Consider the following 17243-nt stretch of genomic DNA (forward strand, 5'->3'; position numbering starts at 1 on the left):
TACCAACTACCTTGTATGGTACTATTTATTATCATCCTGGATGTGCAGTGGAGAAAAATTAGACTATATAATTTCCAGCTACTAATTGGCAATGCAGACTTGAATGCAGATTTCTGACAGTATAATCTGAGCAGAACCTTCTCCTTTACATATAATAAGGAAGAGAAAACCATTTTTAGTTTTATCATCCATTTGACTGCAGGTAAAATCAACAAATTTCTAATCATAGGTCTTCTGAGAATAATATTTACTTGTTTCTGAGTCATGGGGATGCTAATCAAATAGTAGTCAATAGTGAGTTGCCAAGAAGCAATACTTGGTAAAAATATAGTTAATTTTTGCTACAATTTATGATTATGTGACATGATGAAATTGAGTATAGTCCTTTACCCCCAATAATAAAGTTTGTTTTGCTGTCGAAGATATGTTTAAGTTTTAAGGTTGGATTTTTTTTCTAGATACTTTCAACTACTACCTAATGTGTACAGAATGAGTATTAGGCAATAGGTCAAACCACACTAGTTTTTGGATCTTTCACTGTTGTGAGTATAGTTTGGAAAACTAATCTGAACTAAATATAAATGGTATAAAACATTTCCCAGAAATTTAATTTAGTATTGAGTTAAACCATATGAAGTTGACATTTTTGCAATTAAAAAATGATCAACTATTGCCAGTTTCATGTAGTTCAACTTAACAAATCCTACTATCCCTATGCATGGGCTCAGCAATACCTAGGAAGTCAGTTTCAGGGCAGGTGTTTGGCACAGAGGTGAGGACAGCACCTAAGATGCCTGCGTCCCACAGCCGAGTGCTGGGTTCACCCCCTGGCCCTGGCCCTGCCCCTGAATCCAGCTTCCCACTAATGCAGACCCTGGGAGGAAGCACACCACCCACATTGAATTCCTGGTTCCTGGCTTCATGGCTGTCCACTGAGGGCATTTGGGGAATGCCAGCAGATGGAAACTCTCTCTCTGCCTCTCAAATAAATATGTAAAAAATAATAAAACCCTACACAAAAGAATTCAAAAGAAATCCACACAAAAACTTACACATGAACGTTTCTAAATCTCTATCAACTGATGAGTGGATTAAATGAAATGTGGAACAGCCATACACAGGAGTGTTACTCAGTCATAAAAAGGAATGGGGTGTTGGTACCTGCTTCAGCACACATGAATCTTGAAAACAGCATGTGAAATAAAAGAAGCCAGCCACAAAGGCTACACCCACTGACCCTCTGGATCCATGCATTCAACCAACTCTGGATGCAAACCATTTGGGAAAAATAGTTCAGTCTATACTGAACAGGTACAGACATTTTTCCTCATCATTAGACCCTAAATATAGTACAACCACTGTTTACACAACACTTATATTGATGACACAGTGTAAGGGAGATACACACAGGTTATATGCAAATAATAGGATGTTTTATGTAAGGGACTTGATCCTCTCAGATTTTGGTGTTCTTGGACACCAAGGGATGACTGTCTTCTGTTATCTACTCGTATAAAATGTCCAGCTTGGGCAAATCAATAGAGACAGGAAGACAGAAGCTGGGGAGAGGGAAGTGGAGAGTGCGGCTCCTGGGTCTGGGGTGAGGGAAATGTGAAATCAACCTCGTGAGTGTTTCAAAAATCACTGACTTGAATGCACACTTGGAAAGGATTCATTTGATGTTGTGTGGAATACATTTCTTTTCCAAAAATAGAAAGAAATTCGGAGGATCACCTCTTTGCTGTACTCTATTGTTAGGGACTGTCAAGATACATTGTAAAGTAAAAGACACGTGTTTACAAACCTCGGGAGCATTAGGAAATGTTCCCTTGTTTAATTATAAACCGACTGGAATGTTCGGAGATTTCAGTAATCTGGCATTGAACATTAAGAGGATTAACTTGACTTCCCCAGTGTTACCAATACTAATTTAAACGGCATCACTCAAAAACTACAAACACCCTGCAAGGATGACTTCCACGAAAAAAAAAAATACCAATTAGATTAATTACCTATTAAGGCTGTCATCATTTAAAACACCTTATGCTATATTTACAAGCTTTTACTTCCTTCAGTATTGAATTGTGCCTTAAGATCTAATATTCGGGAGCGTCACAGCTCTAACCACTTATTAAAGGCTCAGGGGTGGGCGGGATTGGACAGAGACTCATCGGCAAGGCTGGCATCCCAGGAATAGAGTCAGGCTTCAAGAAACCTAAATTCTCGCTTTCAAGGCAGACCCGTGGTAAGAACTAAAACGACCACATCCCAGGGTACAATTTTGCTAAAAAGTCGAAATGCAACACTGTCGCAGACATAGACCGTAGGCGGTCAATCACAGACCAAGAAATAATAGAAATCTATTCTCTTAGTTACCAGACTAAGGTTTTTTTTGTTTTGTTTTGCTTTTTCTCTTTGTCTTTTAAGCCAAAGAGACTACCGAAAACAGTTGAAAAGCCGCTCAGAGCCGCCTGCCAATCATAGAGTCTCATTCGGGGGTGGAGGTGGGGTTGAGGACCCGGCCCCCGGCCGTTACTCTGAGCGACGGGCTTTTCCCGAAAGTGCTCCTAAACCATCGCGCCTTCCCAAAGTGTCTCCCGGGGTCTGCGGTTGGAGGAACGCCTCCGGGTCGCTTTCTCCCGACCACCGCTCAGAGGGGAGGAAGGCGTGCGAGGACGAGCAGCCCCGCACGCCTCCCTCCGCCTCGCCCCGCCAGCTCCCGCCGTGCGCCAGCCCCGGGGGGCTGCACCGCCTCCCCCGGCCTCCCGGGAGCCCGGGCCGCCGCGGCCGAAACGCGGTGCGGTTCCTTTAACGGAGCGCGCCCGCGGGGTGTGCGGGGCAGGGCTGGGTCCTCCGCCTGCCGCTGCCCGCTCCCCTCCCCCGCCCGGGCGAGTTTCAGGTGAATGGGTCACCGGGGGAGGAGGCCGCCGCACCACACCTCTCGCGAGCGCCCGCCTCCCCTGGCCGCCCGGGTCGCGCGCAGGCAGGCGGCTGGAGTCCGGGCAGCGGCGGCCGGAGCGCGGGGGACGCGGCGGCGGCAGGTGGGACTCGCGAGGGCCTCTCGCGCCCCTGGCCGGGCGCGGGTGCGCATGCCCGGGGCAGGGCGGCCGGGGCCGGGCGGAGGCCGAGGGCTGGGTCCCCAGCGCAGTCCCGGGCTGCCCGCCGGCGGCCCGCGCGGCCTCAGGTGCGCCAGCCAGGTGAGCGCGCTCCTCGGCTCCTGCGGCCCCCGGGTGGGGGGCGGTGAGTGGGTGAGAGTTGGGCGCGGCGCCAGGGCCGCAGGGGGCCCCGAGGGTCCCCGCTGGGCGGCAGAGGCGGCGCCGGGGAGGACGCTCAGCGCTGGTTTCGGTGGCGGTTTCGCCCGGGGGCTGCGGGACCGTGCAGGGAGCAGCGCCTGGCGCTGGGGGAGGCTGCGTGCCCGGGCCGCGGGGGCCCAGCTTTGTTCGACCCAAGCGCTGCAAGTGACCAGGGTCCGGGCGGCGCGGGTAGCTTTTCTGTTTTAGGGGGGCGGGAGGTGTAAGGACTGCGCGCTAGGCTCTACAGGTCTTTTTTTTCTTTTCTTTCTTTCTTTCTTTCTTTTTTTTTCTTTTTTTTTTTTTTTTGAGTGGGGGTGGTCCTAGGCACAGGGGCGCGGCGCCGGCTGCAAGGTCCTAGGCCAGGGGGTGGGGGCCAGAGGTCACTGGCCGGCCGGGGCGGCTTTGGCCGCACCCCACCCCCTTGGGCGTCCAGGCGAGGGGTGGCCGGTTTGCTCCGGGTCAGAATTCCTGGAGTCGCGCCGTGAACCACCCTGGCCTTTCGAAGCCACTCCGTGAGAGTTGTTTGAACCCGCGTCGATTTAAGCCAGGGGCGGAGAGTGAGTTTCGAGTGAGGCTGGACTTCTAGGGAAGCGGCTCACGCCTCGGGTCCTCACCCGTGACCGAAAGGCCACCGCCAGGTGGGCGGACCTGCCTGCGGCCGAGCCTGCCCGAGCGCCGCGGAGCGCGCGGCCGGGGACCCACGGTCGCCGCCCGACCGGCCAGTGTGGGAGCCAAAATGGCCTCTGCGCCCTGGGGCTGGGAGCCCCTCCGAGTCCCTGGCGTCTTTGTGGAGCGCCGGAGCCCGAGGGGGAAGCCCCGGGGCTGGGCGGGCTGCAGGCCGCTTTCCAGGTTCTGCACAACAGGTGCATTATTGGGATCCTGGGAAAACAGGAGCTCTTCCCACGAGGGTGATTCGGGTGACGTGCTGAGGTTGAAACCTGGTTCTTTCTAGGTGGAGGTAGGTTTCTCAGACTTCTCGCAGGTGCAGCAGTTGTTATTTTGCAGGGTACCTGTGTTTTGTACTACTGGTGTTTTTAAAAGATATTTTAAATGGTGGAGCCACACCTATAGATATCTCCTTAGGCAAAATAACACTCAGTTAAAAAAGTTTGCGTTTATTTAGTTGTTAGGTGTTTGTTCCGTGGAGAGGGGGTGTAGTGACATGGGTAACACAGGCTATGCACCTGCCAGCAGGTTCTTTACCTGGCTGTTTAGGGAAGTAATGGGCAGTGCCTTCTCTACCCAAGGCAGGTCCTGTTGGACCTGCATTTTAAGGTGGCTACCGGCTTGCAGGGGAAGGATGGAACATGGGCTGGCTGGAAAGCTTCACCTGACCTGGGAAGGTGTGTCGGATGCCTCAGTGCTTGATAGTCCAGCATCAGAGTAGACTTGGCGAGCTTTCCTGAGGTTCTCTGCCATTGACCAGTCCCTGTGGCCTTGCCCGACGTAAAGGTGGAATTCCTCATTTTCTCCTGAAGATAACGTGGGAATTGCTGGTGTCTTTTCAATGAGGCAGTTCTGTGTCACCGCGTGAGTAGACGGGTACATCTTTCACCTCTGAGGAGCTTCACAGAAGGAAGTTTTCATTGATTGCATTAAAATAAGAGGTTTATTTATTTATTTATTTGAAAGGCAGAGTTACAGAGAAAGAGGAAGAGACAGAGAGCGAGAGCGAGCGATCTTCCATTCGCTGGTTCACTCCTCAGATGACTGCAAAGGCCAGAGCTGGGCCGATAGTAGCCAGGAGCTTCTTCCAGGTCTCCCACGTGGGTGCAGGGGCCCAAGGACTTGGGCCATCTTCCCTTGCTTCCCCAGGTGCACTAGCAGGGAGCTAGATCTGAAATGCAGCAGCGGGGACTCTAACCGGCACTCATATGGGATGCCAGAGTTGCAGGCGGCGGCTTTAGCCGCTATGCCACAGTGCCAGCCCCCCAGTTTCTTCCCCCCACTTATTTGAGAGGCAGAGAGCCCATGCACAAGCGCTCTCATCTGCTGATTCATTCCCAAATGCTCACAGTGGGCAGGGGGCCACAGTCGTAGCCCAGAGCTGGAGTACAACCCCAGGTCTCCCACTGGGATGGCAGGAGCCCAGTCATAGGTGTGTCACAGGTACCTCCCAGGACGCCCACCAGCTGGAAGCTCAAGTTAGGAGTTGGAGTTTAGAATTAAACCCAGGCACTCAGATGCGTGTTGTGGGCATCTTAACTGCTCTAACCTATACTTTTAAAAGGCAAATTGACTCTTGCTGCGTGTGATGTAAAAGGAACAGACTCCCCATAAACACAGTAAGGTTACCTGTTCACTTGTTGACAGTTTTCCTTAAGGAATAAGGTGAGAGCAAAGCATTTTCAGACTCTTTCCCAGCTCAGCTTATGTTTCTTTTTTAAAAAAAAAATTTTTTTTTTATTTGACAGGTAGAGTTATAGACAGTGAGAGAGAGATAGAAAGGTCTTCCTTCTGTTGATTCACTCCACAAATGGCCACTACAGCCGGCGCTGCGCCGATCTGAAGCCAGGAACCAGGTGCTTCTTCCTGGTCTCCCATGCGGGTGCAGGGGCCCAAGGCCTTGGGCCATCTTCCACTGCTTTCCCAGGCCACAGCAGAGAGCTGGATAGGAAGTGGAGCAACTGGGACTTGAACCCGTGTCCATATTAGAATTAAACCCAGGATGCTAGCACTGCAGGTGGTGGCTTTACCCACTATGCCACAGTGCTGGCTCCGAAAATGCACTTTTTAAAAACAGCTCCTGGCTCCTGGCTTCACATCGGCTAAGCTCAGCTCCGGCCGTTGCGGCCATTTGGGGAGTGAACCAGCAGATGGAAGATCTCTCTCTCTCTCTCTCTCTCTTTCCCCCTCTCTGCCCCTCTCCGTGTAACTGTGACTTTTAAGTAAAATAAATAAATCTTAAAAAAAAAGCTAACTCCAATACATTAAAAAAAAAAAAAAAAAAACACAGCTGCACTGTGGCTGGTGCTGTGTTTAGCTGCCTCCTACTGTGCCGGAATCCCATGTGGATGCTGGTTTGCATCTTAGTTGCTCCACTTCCCATCCAGCTTCCTGCTAATGCACCTGGAGAAGCGCAAGTCCTTGGGCCCCTGAACCATGTGGTGTAGCCATCTGGGGGGTGAAGCAGCAGATGGAAGATCTCTCTCTCTCTCTCTCTCTCTCTCTCTCTCTGTAACTCTACCTTTCAAATAAATAAAATTTTTTTTTAAATAGAACACCATAAAGCACCTGCACTGAAAACACCAGGTCTCCTTTATTCTGCACTTAAGCTCTTGATTTTTAAAATTAAGTTTACATTTTAATTTTTTAGAAGATTTTATTTGAAAGGAAGAGAGAGGGAGAGAGAGGGAGAGATCTTCCATCTGCTGCTTCACTTCCTAAATGGCTGCTGTGGTCCAGGCTGAAGCCAGGAACCAAGAACTTCATCCTAGTCTTCCATGTGGGTGACAGGGACCCAGGTACTTGGGCCATCTTTTGCTGCCTTGCGAGGCACATTAGCAGGAAGCCTGATCAGAAGCAGAGCCAGCTGCTCCATATGGGATGCCAGTGTCTCAGGCAGCAGCTTAACCTGCTGAGCCATAGCACCAGCCCCCAAGTTTGCATTTTTGGAATGCTTACTTGGCTGATATTCAGCAGGCCAAAGTATGCGGGACAAGCAGGATTGGTTAGCACCAGTTTATTGGAAGGTTGTTTCACTTTGCAGAGGAAGGGCTGCAAGGGGTGTGTCTCAGGGAGCAGCTGAGCAAAGAGGAGCATGTGCTGGAATGTTCTGGGCCTTTGCCTGCCTGAGCTAGAGGTAGGGACGGACGGTGGTGTCTTGCAGGTGTTGTGGTAGTGTGTACTAGCCAGGCAGGAAGCTCGCTGGGTAGGGGTGCGGGCACTTGCTTGGGGAATTCTCCAGAATCACCAGGTGTGAGGACTTTTCTTTTTTAAAAGATTTATTTAATTTATTTGAAAGGCACAGTTATGGAGGTGTCGGGGGAGATACAGAACGATCTTCATCTGCTGCTTCACTCCCCAAATAGCTGCGCCAGTTAGGGCTGGGCCAGACCGAAATGAGGAACCAAGAGCTTCTTCTGGGTCTCCCATAAGGGTGGCACTTGGGCCATCCTCCCCTGCTTTTCCAGGTGCACTAGCAGGGAGCTGGATTGGAAGCAGAGCAGCTGGGACTGGAACTGATGCTCATATGGGAGACCCGCTGTGCCACAGTGCTGGCCTGCAAAGTTTCTGTACAAGGCCTCAGAGAAAAAGAAATGGCTGAGTGTGTGTGTGTGTGTGTGTGTGTGTAGGGAGTCCTTTTCCCTAACATTCCCTCCTCTTGTTATTTGGTGAATATTCTGGTGGATGGGGTGAAGGTCAGTTCCTGCTGAACGGGCTGGCTGCAGGGCTGCCCCTACCAGGAGAAAGGGAAGCTGGGAGCACCTAGTGGTCACGGGTGCCTTGGAGTGACACCTCCCGAGTTTGTTGTCGCCTTTGTAAAGCTTCCCTGAGAGCCTGGACCTGCCCTTGGATGAAGAAGGGTAGAATTTAGGAGACAGGGAGGGACCCTGGAGGAATAGAGGAAGGTTGTTATAGGACCCAGAAAGGGAGCTGGCCAGGAGGACCACCCTCAGCCATTGGTCTTGGAACTCCGTTGGTCAAAACTCCCCTGCCAGCCATGTTTAGAAAAGTTTATGGTGTTTTTGATCATGGTTTTTTTTTTTTTTTTTTTTTTTTTTTTTTTTTTTTTTTGACAGGCAGAGTGGACAGTGAGAGAGAGAGACAGAGAGAAAGGTCTTCCTTTGCCGTTGGTTCACCCTCCAATGGCCGCCGCGGCCGGCGCGCTGCAGCTGGCACACCGCGCTGATCCGATGGCAGGAGCCAGGAGCCAGGTGCTTTTCCTGGTCTCCCATGGGGTGCAGGGCCCAAGCACCTGGGCCATCCTCCACTGCACTCCCTGGCCACAGCAGAGGGCTGGCCTGGAAGAGGGGCAACCAGGACAGAATCCGGCGCCCCGACCGGGACTAGAACCCGGTGTGCCGGCGCCGCTAGGCGGAGGATTAGCCTAGTGAGCCGCGGCGCCGGCCTGATCATGTTTTTTAGGTCGATATATACCTTACTGGACTGATGACCGAAACAGTAGCCTTTTTTCCTCTCTGCATGGCCTAAGTTCCCCCTTGATTAGCAGAGGATGTGAAGTGCTTGACTGCTCTATACCATCACGCCAGCCAGGAAGGTGAGCGCTTCCTGCACAGGGTCAGCTTCAGCTCTCAGGGCAGCAGTTTGTTGGCTCAGCTCGCGTGAGACCTGCCTGGCTGCAGATGTGGCCTGGAGGGGTCCGCCCGAATGGATGGCTGTGGCAGCTAGGACAGGTAGGATCGTGGAGTCCGTGAGCGAAGTGGAATGGGATGCTGTCACTGATTAGTGAGAGCTTGGGCATGAGTAAGCAGGCGTGCAGGTCCCAGGCCAGCTGGCCGGCAGGCATAGGTGGGTACTGGTTCCGCAGACAAAGTCCGGGCTGTGGGCGGGCTCTAAATATGGATCAAGACTGAAATAGGCTTAGACAGGAAGGAAGTGGAAGTGTCGGTCCCTTCATTAGGTAGAGGTAAGGGTCGTCCCAGCTAACGGGGTAAGCAGATCGCTGTGTGAGGCAGGCTTGAGGAGCTGTGTGCCCGTGTGAAGGGGAGAATGGTGGGATTTCACCCAGGCCCTCAGAGGAATGTAAACTCTTGTAGTCCTTTTGCTTTGTGAGGCTGGCCAGTGGGGCTGGGGGTCTGTGGGCCCCTTCAGACAGAGGTGGATGTCCTTCACAAGCGGGCTGCCCGCTGTGGCTGGAAAGCCTGTCTCCATACCAACCGGCATCTCCCCGATGCTAGCTTCTTGTGCTGCACTTGTGACCTTGCAGCCTTAAGTCACCTTCAGGGTGGGTGCAGTCTTTCACCTGGGGCTAGCAGAGGGAGGGGGGTCTGAGCCCCTAAGGAGACGGGCAGTCTCCAGGAGGCCGGTACTATCTCCGTGAGCCCCAAGCCAATCAGCACATGTAAAACCCCTTGTCCAGGGGCCAGCGCTGTGGCGCAGCGGGTTAATGCCCTGGCCTGAAGCGCCGGCATCCCATATGGGTGCCGGTTCTAGTCCTGGCTGCTCCTCTTCCGATCCAGCTCTCTGCTATGGCCTGGGAAAGCAGTGGAAGATGACCCAAGTCCTTGGGCCCCTGCACCCACATGAGAGACCTGGAAGAAGCTCCTCGCTTCTGGCTTCGGATCAGCTCAGCTCTGACCGTTGCGGCCAATTGGGGAGTGAGCCATCGGATAGAAGACCCCCCACACCCCGGCTCGCCTCTCTCTGTGTAACTCTGACTTTCAAATAAATAAATAAATCTTTAAAAAAAACCTTGTCAGTGGGCACCTCCAATAGGATAACTCAGTATACAGATAGCAATGCTTTAAAAACCCGAGACACTTCCTCAAAGCCAGTGTTCCATTTGGGCACTCCCCTGGTCTCCTCTTGGACCAGGCGCTTTCTCTATTGCTTACCAATCAAATAAAAGTTTGCAAATTTGTCTCCCAGCTTTTTATTTCTATACTAAGCTGAGGAAAAGAACCCAAGAGACTCGCTCCAGCAACCGCCCTCCACTCTGTGACCATTAACACTTTGTGTTGGTTGGAATCAGAAATTGTGGCCCTTGAAGGGCCAGTGGGTGCTGCCTAAATAACTTGTCTGTCTCTAGTTGGTGGTGAGATGGTAGGGCTTTGGGAAGAATATATTATAAAAGAGGGAGGTTGAGTGATAGGTGTGTGGGGAGTTGGTTTGGTCATGGGTGATGGACCCACTGTCCACTGGGAGAGGGGGTGAAGGACTGATTGCATGTCTGTAATGTTGGGAGGAGCTCCCCCTGGATGTCCTGGTGGGTGTGGGGGGATAGGGGGTAGAAGAGACACAAGGAAGGGCTTGTCTGGAAAGAGACAGGAGAAAGTGGGTCCATGGCGGTTGAACTGTGGCCTGTTTTCCAGATGTTTGAGGAGGATATGGGAGTTGGTGGACTTGACCCTGAGATGGATGGCCCGTCTCAGTCCATTAGAATAGGAAAGGGCAGGCTTGGTTTTGAGCTGACTCCAGTCAGTTGGGGAAGCTTGGATTGTGATCAGTCTGTCCTGGGGGAATTGTAATTCCAAGGCCTATTTTGATTGAGGAGGTTGAAGGTCACCTGGATAGTGGGGAGATAAGGGCGTGGGAGTGGGAAGGTATGGGTTGAGAAGGAGGGAAAAGTTGACAAGACAGAGAGGCTGAATCCAGCCATGGGGGGGATATAGAGTTGGATGTGCAAAGAGATAAGGACCCATAGCAGCAAAAGAGTTCATAATAGGGGGTGTCGGAGGGCTAATTGAGAGAGAGGAAGAATCAGCCAAAGTGGAGAGAGGCTCGTGAAGTGACCTCGTATTAGGGCCTGGCATTAAGAACAAGATTTCAGATCAAGATGTGACAATTTTGCACATCTTAAGTTTTTTTTTTTTTTTTTAGATTTATTTATTTGAGAGGAGAGACAGAAAGGTCTTCCATCCTCTAGTTCACTCCCCAGATGGCCGTAATGGCCAGAACTCAACTGATCCAAAAATCCAGGGGCTTCCTCTGGGTCTCTCACGCGGGTGCAGGGGCCCAAGGACTAGCTAGAGTCATCTTCTACTGCTTTCCCAGACTGTAACCGAGAGCTGGATCAGAAGAGAAGCTGCCAGGACACGAACCGGCACCCATATGGGATGCTGGCACTGCAGGTAGAAGCTTAGCCCACTACGCCACAGAGCCAGCCCCCTTGCACTTTCTAAATTCTAAGAAGGACAGGAGGTCGTGTTTGCTGGTAGGCTTAGGAAGAGAAGAAACGAGGTATTTCTGTCCTGTGCTTATTTGCTGCTTTCCTGGAGACAGAATGAGCCCAAGTCTGTGACGGGGATTGGTTGGGTTGAGCCTTGGAGGGGGAGACCCAGTTGGGAGGTCTGTGTTCTGGGCTGCACAGGAGGAGGTTGCCAGCATACTGGGGGAGGGTGCTCCTGGGAGGGAAAGAGAGGAAAGGTCTTCAGTTAATGCCTGCCTGCTGTCCCAGAACCCTGGGGAAGGACAGCCCGTGTGAGTTGTGAGCACGGGTGTTGGGGTCTGTCTGAGTAGCAGTGAAGTGGTCTTGAGAGGACTGAAAAGAAATGCCCCTGGCCGGCGCCGCGACTCACTAGGCTAATCCTTCGCCTTGCGGCGCCGGCACACCGGGTTCTAGTCCCGGTCGGGGCGCCGGATTCTGTCCCGGTTGCCCCTCTTCCAGGCCAGCCCTCTGCTGTGGCCAGGGAGTGCAGTGGAGGATGGCCCAGGTGCTTGGGCCCTGCACCCCATGGGAGACCAGGAAAAGCACCTGGCTCCTGGCTCCTGCCATCGGATCAGCGCGGTGCGCCGGCCGCAGCGCGCCGGCCGCGGCGGCCATTGGAGGGTGAACCAACGGCAAAGGAAGACCTTTCTCTCTGTCTCTCTCTCTCTCACTGTCCACTCTGCCTGTCAAAAAAAAAAAAAGAAATGCCCCTGTGGTCCATGGTGGCATAGTAGGCACAGTATCTGCTATGGGGAGTAGGCACAGCTTTGTTAATGACTTTGTTAATAATCACTTGGATGGAGCAGAAGGAGCCCTGGGGTTTTTGGCTGGGAGGGTGGTGGTGTTGGAGGGGTCATAGTGGTGTGGAATTTGGACGGGAGTGGGACAGTGGGAAGGAACCAGAAAGGAATGTGCGGAAAAGTGTCTTCCAAGGCAACAAGGGAGAATTGGATTTTTTCCCCCTGGGAACTGAGATAAGTCTGTTGACCCCAGCAATAGAGATGGAAGAATGGGAGTAAGTGGCTCCTGTGTTGATAAGAAATGTTACTGAGAGCCACCCAGGGGTGGTGGAGGTGGAGGCCCGTGTTGGTCTGGGCTGTTTTAGTCCTCTCCAAGAGTCCCAGGAGACCTGGCTCAGGATCAGCTGGCGCATGGCAGGTGGCCAGGAGGCCGGAGGTTTGGGCTGAGGTCTAGGAAGTGATGCCCAGCCGCCTCGAGGGGCCATGGGGCTGTCAGACTCCCAGTGGCCCTGGAAGGGACCGTGTCTGGGGGAGGCCATGGCTGTGGGCAGGTGCTGCCCCAGTGTCCAGCTGCCCACACTTGAAGCAGTTGCAGGGACCTGGGGGGCTTATCTCCTTTGATGGGCCTCCTGGGGAAATGTCTCTTGGTTGGGGAAAAAGCCGAAGACACAGCTGAGGCCAACAGTCAGGAAGGCCCGATTTGTATTTTTTCAGACTGGTTTTTTTCTGTCTCTCTCCACTGTTAAAGACCTTGAAGGCCGGCTTGAGGAGTTCTTTTTGAGAGGCCTGGGGGTCCGGCCTCAGGCTCCTACAGCTTGCAGTGCATGGAGCTGACTCAGACGCAATGCATGTTGATTGTGAGGCCGCCCTCGCCCTCGGGGAGTCGGGGTTTAAGGTGGCGAAGGTGGAGAGAGCGCAGGTGGAGAGAGCGGAGGTGGAGAGAGCGGAGGAGAGGCAGGAGAGGAAGGGGGTGAGTTTGAAGACAGCTGGGACCCGGGGACTCCTGCTGCGTTCTCCCGGTGGCGGCAGAGGCTGTCCGGTGCCTGAAGGGCGATGGGAGTTAGGGTGCCATTGAGGGGCCGATGTTTATCACTGTGTAAGCTGTGCTGAGGCGGGGCTCTGTTACAGAAAAGCCGGGGGCAGGTGGTGTGTGCGGAGGGGCCGCAGACTGTGTCCCCCACAGGAGGATGCCTGTGGGGCAAAGGAAGACATGCTGACTGCCAGAGGTTCCGGGGGAGCCACAGGTGCGGGGGGCAGCCCCGTTTGTCAGAGGGAGAGTGGGGCCCCGCCTCCACCCAGCTCCCAGGACGGTTTGGGACCAGGTCGGTCTGGGGAACCCCTGAGGCCTAACGCTAGGCGAACCTGTGAGTCTGCCCTTGTCCGGGATAGTTTGGCATCCAGTGATGTCCCATAGGAGAGGGAATTCGAATTCTTTAGCCTGGCGGGTGGAGGAGATCCCTGTAAGGGCCACCAAAATGACCAGTGTGCGACAGGCCCAGGTGCGTGGGACAGCCAAGATGGGCCCGCAGCAGTTGACTGCAGTGTCCCTTACAGAGGAAGGGCTGTAGCCTCCTGAAGAGGAGAAGGCAGGGGAGGGGAGGGGAGGAGAGAGGAGAGGGGGGAGGGGAGGGGAGGGGAGGAGAGGAGAAGGGAAGGGGAGGAGAGGGGGAGGGGAGAGGAGGAAGAGGAGAGGAGGAGGGAAGGGGAGGAGAGGGGGAGGGGAGAGGAGGAAGAGGAGAGGAGAGGACAGGTGCAGGCAGAGCTTTGCTTCACAGAACCAGGACCCTGAAGGAGCAGGGGTTTAAACAGTCTGGGCCTCATACTCTTTTTTTTTTTTTTTTTTTTGACAGGCAGAGTGGGCAGTGAGAGAGAGGAGAGAGAGAGAGAGACAGAGAGAGGAGAGAGAGAGAGAGACAGAGAGAGAGGTCTTCCTTTGCTGTTGGTTCACCCTCCAATGGCCGCCGCGGTGCGCCGCGCTGATCCGAAGGCAGGAGCCAGGTGCTTCTCCTGGTCTCCCATGGGGTGCAGGGCCCAAGCATTTGGGCCATCCTCCACTGCACTCCCGGGCCACAGCAGAGAGCTGGCCTGGAAGAGGGGCAACCAGGACAGAATCCGGCGCCCCGACCGGGACTAGAACCCGGTGTGCCGGCGCCGCAAGGTGGAGGATTAGCCTAGTGAGCCGCGGCGCTGGCTTCATGCTCTGTCTTTGGAGTGAGTGTTTTGGGCCTGTGGCCGCATGAGCTGGAGCTGCCGACGGCGGTGTCTCACAGCAGTGTCTCTGGTTGCGCTGTGCTAGCAGACACGGAAGCCTGCCGGCTGGGGCTGGGCTGCGAGCGCCTGTTCTGAACAATCTCCGAGACCACCGGGCGGGGCGGGAGGAGTTTCTGTAGAGAGAGGCCTCCAAGGACTAGAAACTGCGCAGAGTGTTTTAAATTGGAGGGGAGGGGTCCTATATCTAACAGTATTCGAAAATGGGGACATTATGCCCAAGTGCCTAAGTGCTTAGTTTCTCATTTTCTAAGTTAAGTGATGCTTTTAATTGCTCGAGTACATAGACACATGTGTGCCGCCAGGGCGGAGGCTGTGGACGAGCGTATTTCCAGTTGCAGGGGAGGACTCGCGTGGTCGTGCAGTGTCGGCTGCTCGGTGAATGTGGCTCTATCAGAATCAGGTGGAGCCGGCGCCGCAGCTCACTAGGCTAATCCTCCGCCTTGCGGCGCCGGCACACCGGGTTCTAGTCCCGGTCAGGGCGCCGGATTCTGTCCCGGTTGCCCCTCTTCCAGGCCAGCTCTCTGCTGTGGCCCGGGAGTGCAGTGGAGGATGGCCCAGGTGCTTGGGCCCTGCACCCCATGGGAGACCAGGAGAAGCACCTGGCTCCTGGCTTCGGATCAGTGCGGTGCACCGGCCGCAGCGGCCGTTGGAGGGTGAACCAACGGCAAAGGAAGACCTTTCTCTCTGTCTCTCTGTCTCACTGTCCACTCTGCCTGTCAAAAAAAAAAAAAAAAAAAGAATCAGGTGGAACTTGGCGCGCTTGTCCAGAGAGCGCCTGCCGTCCTGGTTAGATGGTGGAGATCGGCGAGAGCAAGAGCTTTGCCTGCACGGCGCTCAGGGTTTTATCGCCCGTCACAAAACACGCTTGTGCAAGGTCGCTCTGACCCGCGATCAGAGCAGGCCAGCTTGTAAATCTGCTCCTCCAGGGCGGCAGGCGGCAGCGTCCGCCGGGGTGGGGATGCCGCAGCGGGAGTGCAGAGCCGCTGGGAACAGGCCTTTCCCGGGGCGTGAGCGTGGCAGATGGAGCTGTGCACGAAATGTCTCACTTTCAAGATAGCTGGCTTGCTGTGAGTGCACGTGCTCATTTTCACTAATACAGATTCCCTTGGCATGCTGGCAGTTGGTTCCAGGCTGCCTCACAAATACCAAAATCCAGAGGCCAGTGCCGTGGCACAGCAGGTTAAAGCCCCAGTCTAAAGTGTTGGATTCCACATGGGCGCAGGTTTAAGTCCTGGCTGCTCCACTTCTGACCCAGCTCTCTGCTGTGGCCTGGGAAAGCAGCAGAAGATGGCCCGAGTCCTTGGGCCCCTGCACCCATGTGGGAGACCTCGAGGGGGCTCCTGGCTTCAGATCGGTGCAGTTCTGCCTATTGTGGCCATTTTGGGAGTGAACCAGCGAATGGAAGATCTCTCTCTCTCTCTCTCCGCCTCTCTGTAACTCTGCCTTTCAAATAAATAAATCTTTAAGAAAAAAAAAAAAGTCTAAGGAAGCTCCAGTTCCTTTAGACAGTGGTGCAGTGTTTGCATATACCGTAGGCACGTCTGTCCGTACACTTTATATCATCTGCAGATTACTTATGATACCTAACACAGTGTGAGTGTGGTGTCAGTGTTTGTTGTGCTGTATTTTTTTTGGGGAAATAAGAAAAAAATGTATACACTCAGTACAGATGCAGTTTTTATCCCCAAAATGTTTTTTTTTTTTAAGATTTATTTATTTGAAAGAGCTACACAGAGAAGGAGAGGCAGAGAGAGAGAGTGTGAGAGAGAGAGTCTTCCATCTGTTGGTTCACTCCCCAATTGGCTGCAAAGGCCGGAGCTGTGCTGATCCGAAGCCAGGAGCCAGGAGCTTCTTCCAGGTCTCCCACGCGGTGCAGGGGCCCAGGCACACTTGGGTCATCCTCCACTGCCTTCCCAGGCCACAGCAGAGCTGGATCCTATGTGGAGCAGCTGGGACGCAGATGCCAGCACTGCAGGCAGCGGGCGGCCTTACTCGCCACTCCACAGCGCCACCCCCACCCCAGTGTTTGTAGTTTGAAATTGGTTGAACCTGAAGATAGGAATGCTGTGATTCAGAAGGCTACTGTCCGTTGTCTTTTATTCCATCCCAGAGGTGAGGCTTGGACGGGATGAGGAGCTTACCGGGTTGTGAGCTGACAGACGACGCTGTGGACACCGTTAGTTGGTTTGGGTTTATCATTCTGACCTTCCTGGCACCTGCACCAATGTTGGTGGACCTGCTACCCAGTGGTTCAGTTACCCTCTCCAGGGTTCGACCAGCTGCAAACCCGATTAGCTTGTCTCAGGCTGCTTGTCTGCTGTCAGCACTGTAGACCTCCGTGCAGGTGGACAGACGGCCCATTCTTTTCTTCTGGTTGGGTGCCATTGCTCAGCCTCTTGTGACTCTGCCCAGCTGCGCTCAAGAGTCCTCCTCTCTGCGTGCCCTTTGTCTACTAATTCGGTAACCTCCTCCTAAAGGAAATGAAGGTGTTCTTAATGAACTTTCTGAAATTGTTTGCTTCACAGTTTAAAATCTCTTCTCCTAGGGGAAACATGACCACTAAACTGTGAGTCCAGGAAACAGCAGTTTTTTTTAAAGATATATTTATTTATTTGAAAGGCAGAGTTAGTGAAGGAGAGACAGAGCAAGAGTGAGAGGTCTTCCATCCACTGGTTCACTCCCCGAATGGCCACAACAGCCGGCCTGGGACAGGTCAAAGCCAGGTGACTCTTCCGGGTCTCCCATGCGGGTGCAGGTGCCTAAGGACTTGGGCCATCCTCCACTGCTTTCCCAGGCACATTAGCAGGGAGCTGGATTGGAAGTGGAGCAGCTGAGACCCAAATCAGCACCCATATGGGAAGCTGGAACTACAAGCTGCAGCTTTAACCTGCTGAGCCACAGCGCTGCCCCTAGAAACAGCAAGTTGAGAGGGGCTTTTTCTGGGTTTCCCTACAAGTTAGAGTGTTCTACTTAGTTTTCAGAAACTACCCGGATAGTCTCAATGAGTTTGTCATAGGTGTGTAAGGTTCTTCTGAGGTCATTAATTATCACTTATAATGTGCTGTACATTAAAATTTTAAAAATGTTTATTTGAAAGACAGAGTTATG

The 17243-nt window shown here is 53.3% G+C and overlaps 1 protein-coding gene across 4 annotated transcripts in view; it reads left to right on the forward strand.

The window, feature by feature from the left end:
• Positions 1-2755: 2755 nt before the first annotated feature.
• Positions 2756-17243, forward strand: part of OCLN (occludin) — a 66139-nt gene continuing 51651 nt past the window's right edge. The window contains exon 1 of one of the 4 annotated variants that reach the window (XM_070056831.1): positions 2756-2899. The gene's annotated coding sequence lies outside the window, so the exon portion shown is untranslated. The other 3 variants (XM_008262318.4, XM_051853430.2, XM_070056830.1) reach the window with 3 other exon arrangements.

The sequence above is a fragment of the Oryctolagus cuniculus genome, chromosome 14, assembly GCF_964237555.1.
Source record: "Oryctolagus cuniculus chromosome 14, mOryCun1.1, whole genome shotgun sequence".
Taxonomy (NCBI): domain Eukaryota; kingdom Metazoa; phylum Chordata; class Mammalia; order Lagomorpha; family Leporidae; genus Oryctolagus; species Oryctolagus cuniculus.